General features: G+C 40.0%; 1 protein-coding gene across 1 annotated transcript in view; it reads right to left on the bottom strand.

The window, feature by feature from the left end:
• The window catches only part of MAML3 (mastermind-like 3 (Drosophila)), a 237676-nt gene that overhangs the window by 83604 nt on the left and 147490 nt on the right, over positions 1-6582 (bottom strand). The gene's annotated exons all lie outside the window — the stretch shown is intronic.

Here is a 6582-nt window from a genome sequence, read left to right as displayed (position 1 = left end):
ACTACCACCACCATTCCCAATATATATTATTTTTATGAGCTCATGATTTTAAAGCAATTTTAGAATTTCTGAATATTTACGACCAGCAGTGTTATGGGGCATGAGTTGACTTTTTTGAGACATTCAGACTTATATGTTCATGAATTTAAACATAGGAATATAGATTCCTCTAAAATTAAGGTCTAATTAATATTTCTGAGATGTTGAAAAGCAAACTGGCAAACTTGGGAATTATGGAAGGAAAATGAATATACAGTGGCAAGAAGTTTTCTAAACGTCTAAACTCCAGAAAAAGGTAAAGTTAAGGACAGTCATGGTCTTAAAGAAATGACACAAGGACAAATTTAAAACTCCAAAATATTATCTAAGTGCAAGCTGTGATCAAATCTGCAGCCTGGATGGGCCATGCAAGATCACAGACTGGAGAGAAAGGGCTCAGACCAAGTCATGCAAAATGCTCAGACAAGCACTCTGTAAGCTCTGGCAGCCAGCTGTGAGGCGCTAAACGGTAAATAGACAAAGCATGCTGCCAAGGATGGGAACCTTACTCTTAAGTCTTTGGATTAAGTCTTCTCTCAAAATAAAAATGGAGAGTAACAGAATCCAACTCACAAGCTGAACCCACTGTCTACACCAAAACGTGACAGGTACCACTTTGCAATAAACACTTCCAGATCCACAAAGAGTAAAGGCGTCAGTGGATGACTGGGTTTACCCCTGCAGCTCTCCCGCAGCAAATACACTGATTCTTGGATGCGACCGCCTGGGTGGAGGAAGCAGGACAGGAAGGAGGACTTTTGATTTTCCAGAGAACACTAGAACACTGTTATACGAAGAAAAGGCTCATGGATCTTTCAGTCACCATCTAGCACTGAAAGCATCGGCCTTTTTGTGCTAAATTAGTTATGCTGATGCTCAGAGGGCAGCAAACTAGCCTGCGGAAGAGCACAGTATTGGGGAGAGCATGATATGAACATCCCAGTACGTTCAGCAGTGCTGTGTCGCCAGCTTATGACAGATCCAACCATAAAAGTGGGTGGAAAGAACACAGTTTTACACCATCTGTATATTAACATTAAGAGCATATACAATAAACAAGAAGAGTTAGAGAGGCTCATGAACAATAAGAAATGGATTATGGCTGGTGTTGCTGAAAGCAGGTGGAACGGGTCGTGAGACTGGAAAACTAAAATTGATGATGATAACTTGCACTTTAAGGAGAAAACGGTCAAAAAACCCCAGGAAAGAGTAGCACTTTACATAAAAATATGCTGCTACTGGCTATAGACGTTTCAAAATCACAGTGCTTCACGATTGCAGTCGTAACTAATAAAACAAAAGGAGAGTTGGTTGGCACGTGTTATATCATCAGACTAACAGGCCTCTCTAAATAACAGGACAAACTGCTCTTTACATAGCAATCTAGATCATGTAGGAAGAAAAAGTATGCTATCATGATGACTTCAAAATAGGGAACATTTAATACACACTTTATGCAGTCAGTAATGAAAATTTTATGCTTCTAAAAGTGATGTAGGACAATTTCTTTACAGTTGAGAATAGCTCACACTCTGAGTCGTCAAGAAACTAGACAAGAAGCAAATCGCACAACAACGTATTTTAACAAATCTCGGAGAAGTGGAGAAGTTTCTGAGAACCAAAGATTTACCACTACAACTGTGATATTTAAAAAGAGGAAAAGACCAGTTATTCTGACACACTCTCCAGCAAAACAATGGAACAATTGGTTTCAGTGCTCTATCAGCAATGACTCAGAGGATAAAACAGGAATACCGGTCAGCATGGTTTCAGGAAAGTAGGTTTCACCAAAGACATCTATGGTTTTCTTACGATAAGATGATTGGTTCAGCTAGGGCATGGGAGCAGTGCTCTTATACTTCGATTTTGCAAGGCAAGTGCTGTCCAACATTTGTTTCTAGTGATTTATGCTGACATGATCTCCTTCCCAACACAATGGGCAGATGATAGCAGGAACGGTAAGAAGGCCAGGCTACTGTTTACAAATTGCCTGGTGACATGGTCAGAATCCATCCGAGCACATTTCAATTACCCGTCTGTCCTGAAGAGTCTATGGAAGACTGACTTCTGGGGAGCAAATTTCGGCATTTGTAAAAGGCAGGCACTGCATCTGAACTCCAGGGCAAACCTTTTGTGGAAAACAGTGGCTACGAGTCAAACATAGCATAGACGGGCATTCACTACATCTCTATAGGCTGCTCATCAAGTGATCCTTACAGTCTCAGTCATTATTTCCATTCCAGCTTGTCCCCCCTAAAATCTAGTAAGACAGTCGTGTTTCTGCCACACTTTCATGCAGTGAATACAAATCTGTAGACTTTCTTCTTTACTTTCAGGTAGGCTTTTAAAAAAGGCCAAATCCCAGAATATCAACCATGTCTTTTTCTCACTATCCCAAAGATAACCTTCGAAAAAGCATAAAATCTCTTTTACAATTCCAGTGAGAAACACACCTTTTCACTTAGAAAGGACAAAGACAATTTGTTTTGGAAATGTTCTCCAGACACAGATCTCCCTTTACCATTTACATGCAAAACCAGCCTGAGCAGATGACACATCTTGAATTTATAAGATTAAAACAAAAGACAGAAAAGAGAATTTGAAGATATTCTTCCAATATGGTGTCATTTCTCCTCTTCATTCACATCCCTCCAATTTCAAACAACATAACTAGTGGTTTCAATAGGAACTATAATTGCAGCATCCTCACAGTCCCATGCAGGCAAAGAGCTGCAGTCTAGTTTTATTTTTCTTACACCCACAGAGAATTCTGTTTTGTTTCGACCTCTCATTACTCTCCCTCCCTCACTTGGCTCCAAACATCAAATTCTGTCTCAGCCATTCAACATCTATTCTGTTGGGCTGCTTTTTTCTCTTACTATTACGCATACATATTGAACAGCTGGAACCAAGAAAAGGCACAATTAATGATTCTGAAATTTTCCAAAGAAAATGTTTTCACTTTTCCCCGATTTGAAATTACTTTTTGGTTTAAAGGGGGGGGGGGAATGCCTCCCATAAAACCTTGCATATATACCTCAAAAACTAAATGGAACATTTTAGGTTAAATAGAGCTATAATTTTTGAGAGAGGAGGTTGGTTTAGGCTTGCTTGCTTTTATTTCTTAAATCACATAAAAAGCCTAAACAAAGCCCCTGTTGCATCTTGGTGTGAAACCAATTTCTTTTATTATCACATGGGAACCAGAATAGCAGAGGACTTCTAGCCCTCAAATACCTATCAAGTTACCAGCCCCAGTGAAAACCTGTACTTGCTGTTTTAGCCTATAGCTGCAGATAAGCAAGAATGAAAGAACGACCCAGGAAAAGCAAGAGGCTAAAGGGCAATACCTGCCACGTACTCACCAACTAAGAACTAGTTTTAGGGCAGATCAGGGTACATGGGGCAAGCAGGGATTTCCAAGTACAAGCCTGACCAAGTGGAGAACAGTCAGGCACAAGGGAAGACTAGTAGCAGGACAGAGCCTTGCTGAAGGTAGATGGGTCAGGATCTGACCATGGTTTTAACAGTCAATTCCGCAAAAAGTGGTTTGAATTACCTTCAGGCTAACCCCAGAAAAATCCCCGACTCAAAAATCCAAGCCAGTATCTGCTTTGTGGAAAAACAGACCCCATCCAGTGCTCCTTTAAAGAGAACAAGCTATAGTACAAAATAGAGGACATCGTGGTTCAGGGTGTATGGGTCATTCAGCATTAGTGTGACGGAGGTTATAACCACAGTACCAGTACCAGTCCTGGATCTGCACAGCAAAGCGAAGGACTAACACGTTTGACAGGAGGAGTTTCAACACCGACAGTGTAGAAAGCCCTTGGAGAAATCCTGCTTTTGTTGGATACTAGTTTTGCTAGTTAAGCTGCTAATTTAGCACTCTACCTGTCCAACCACTCACATGGATATTGAGCTGCACGGCTTCCTCTCTCGCTGCTCACCTCCCTTTACAAGAGTATGCAGTGATGCTCAGCAAGCCCAGGACACAAGCCCAGAGCACCAGCACTGACACATTAATAGGACAGTCATGGGCAACTGACCTCCACAGAGCATTTGCAAGGTCCCAGCTGGACTGAAAAAAAGGTGTGTCTCTCTAAAGTACGCTCAATGACTGAAGCGACGAGTGCATGTAAAAACACTGCTTATTAACAACAGAAGTATCTTAGGCCCAAATGGACACAGGTTTAATTAGTGTACATAGTGCATGTATGCACACATGCACGCAACTAGCCATACTTGAATTTTACAGCAGTACACAGAAAATAAGACCAGACATTTTTGTACATGTCTGACGTTCCCTAAGTCATCTTTTGGTTCTCGAATATGCCCTTGTAATAGTCACCTGACAGAAATATACGGTCAGTGCTAATCATGAGATACAATAGCTAGAATTTTTTTTCCCCTTAAATGCCATTTGTTAAATCCTCATGATTATTTAACACACACACACACACTTTTACAATTCTGTATCAAAGACCAAAACTACAATGAAAATAGAAACTATAAACTGACTGAAAGATACGTTCACTTTATATTCAGAAATGTGTTTCAAACTGAAGAGTGCAATCTCCTTATTTTCCATATATGATCTGGCAAGTCTGACCATCCGCATCGTGCAGTAAGTAGTAGAATCAGATAATGTGCATCAGTCTGGATTTAACTCAACAATATCAACATATTGTTCTTACCACCTTTGCAAAAACAATCCGTTTCCACCAAGCACATCTCACAATAATAAGCTTTCCAATTTTTCACAGAAAAATGCTTTTCAGGGAAACAGGAAGGGAAGGAATGAACAAATACACTGCAGTTAGAAATATATTATTTCAACCCTCCTCACCAAACAAAATGCCTTCGGTGTAGGTAAGTGGGATTCACAAGTAGTGAAGGGACCTTTCTACATGTACACACAAGCAAGAGGTCCCCCATTCCGACTGGGTCATTAAATGTGAATTGCACATATTAAAGACAAAGCCATACTTTGTTATAAAGTTTCTTCTTTATAAGATATAGAAATGACTTAATATCTGGACTTGTTTTTAGAAGGATGTCTAGTTGTATCCAAATACCTAGTTTTTCCTACATTAAAAAAAAAAAGGAACTGAGTGAGATTAGATAGATGAAATCTTGGCTTCCTGTTCACACTGGAGAACTGCAGTGAGATTTTGACATGAATTTCTCAACTTATGAAATGGAGGAGATGTCATTAACTCTTTCACATAGGCATTTCGTCCTCTGACCTGTTTGATGGGTCTTTGAGTTCAACAGATTTAACAAAAACAAAGCAAAGAAACAATAAAGCATTAGACAGCCTGACCAAACATCCTCTGCCTCTCAGTTACAACCTGACAAATCTGTAGCTCAGATTACAGTCTGAGTTTTATGTCATTATCGCAGTATTTCTCCTGATAAGTCTTCCCAAAAAGAAGATGCTTTAGACCAGCTATTTCTAATGCAATAGGCAAGCAGAATCAAAATATAGATACGAACCTTTGAGCTGTCACCATACATCCTGAACCAAAAACAGGAGACAGATGAACATTTCTTTTTATTTTGCAATTAATTTAAAATAATATGTGATAGGCTCTGACCTGGTAAAGCTCCTACTCCTCCTATTGGTAGATCCCCAAACTCCACAAGCTGAAGAAATGACAAATTTTGCTGTATTTTACATGCATTACAGTGTGAGTCACAGTTAAACCATGCTCAGAAGGAAGTACTCCTTGTAGGTGGTGTGGAAACAGCTAATTTGGTAAAAAGCTGTTACGCTAAAACTATCAACCAACAATTCTATTAGTGTACTATTATATCGGAATTCCTGACATGTTTCGGTGGCACATAACTTCTGTGAAGGCATCACCTACTTTGTGAACTGATTATTAACTTTAATTCTTTTTAAAACCCTTAAAACAACATTCAGAAAATTTATTCTTGAGCCTTTCAATGACACCAGTACAGGGGCTGCGCAACTAAGAGTACCCAGCTGACCTAGGAGGCGACAGGGCATTACTATAACCATTATTCAAACTGGTTATTAATTCATTCCAAAGCATTCCCCAAGCCTGGCAGCTGCCGCTCCAGAGGTTAGCATGGAATACATGTGAGACAATGATGCCAAGTCACTCAAGCCAACATGGCTTTAGCCTCTTGCTAAAAGACTACAGATTCACAACAATAAAACACTTGAGGTTGCTAAAGACTGCTTAGAGGTCCCAGAATAAACCATCTAATTTCACACACAGTTCAAGCACCACTAAAACATTTAGCGGTGCTTACTTCTTCCAGTGGAAACCAAAGGCGCTCAGCACCCAAAACGTCCATCCTTTGTTCCCTGAACCAAAATGCCAAATATGCTGTTTAAAAGCTGGATGGATCTCTGCCCCAAGAAGAAGGGGACAACCACTCCGTCTTTTTGTTACAATGCTAACTACACTGTGGAAACTAAGCCATACAGTGGCTTGGGAACCAAAACCATCAAGTCTTGCATTATGAAAAAAAGGAAACAAACCCTCCAAGGAGGAGTGACTTCTGACC

This window comes from Pygoscelis adeliae, unplaced genomic scaffold, assembly GCF_000699105.1.
Source record: "Pygoscelis adeliae isolate BGI_AS28 unplaced genomic scaffold, ASM69910v1 Scaffold66, whole genome shotgun sequence".
NCBI lineage: Eukaryota > Metazoa > Chordata > Aves > Sphenisciformes > Spheniscidae > Pygoscelis > Pygoscelis adeliae.
The sequence above is the reverse complement of the archived record's forward strand: the minus strand, read 5'-3'. Positions and strand labels throughout refer to the sequence as shown.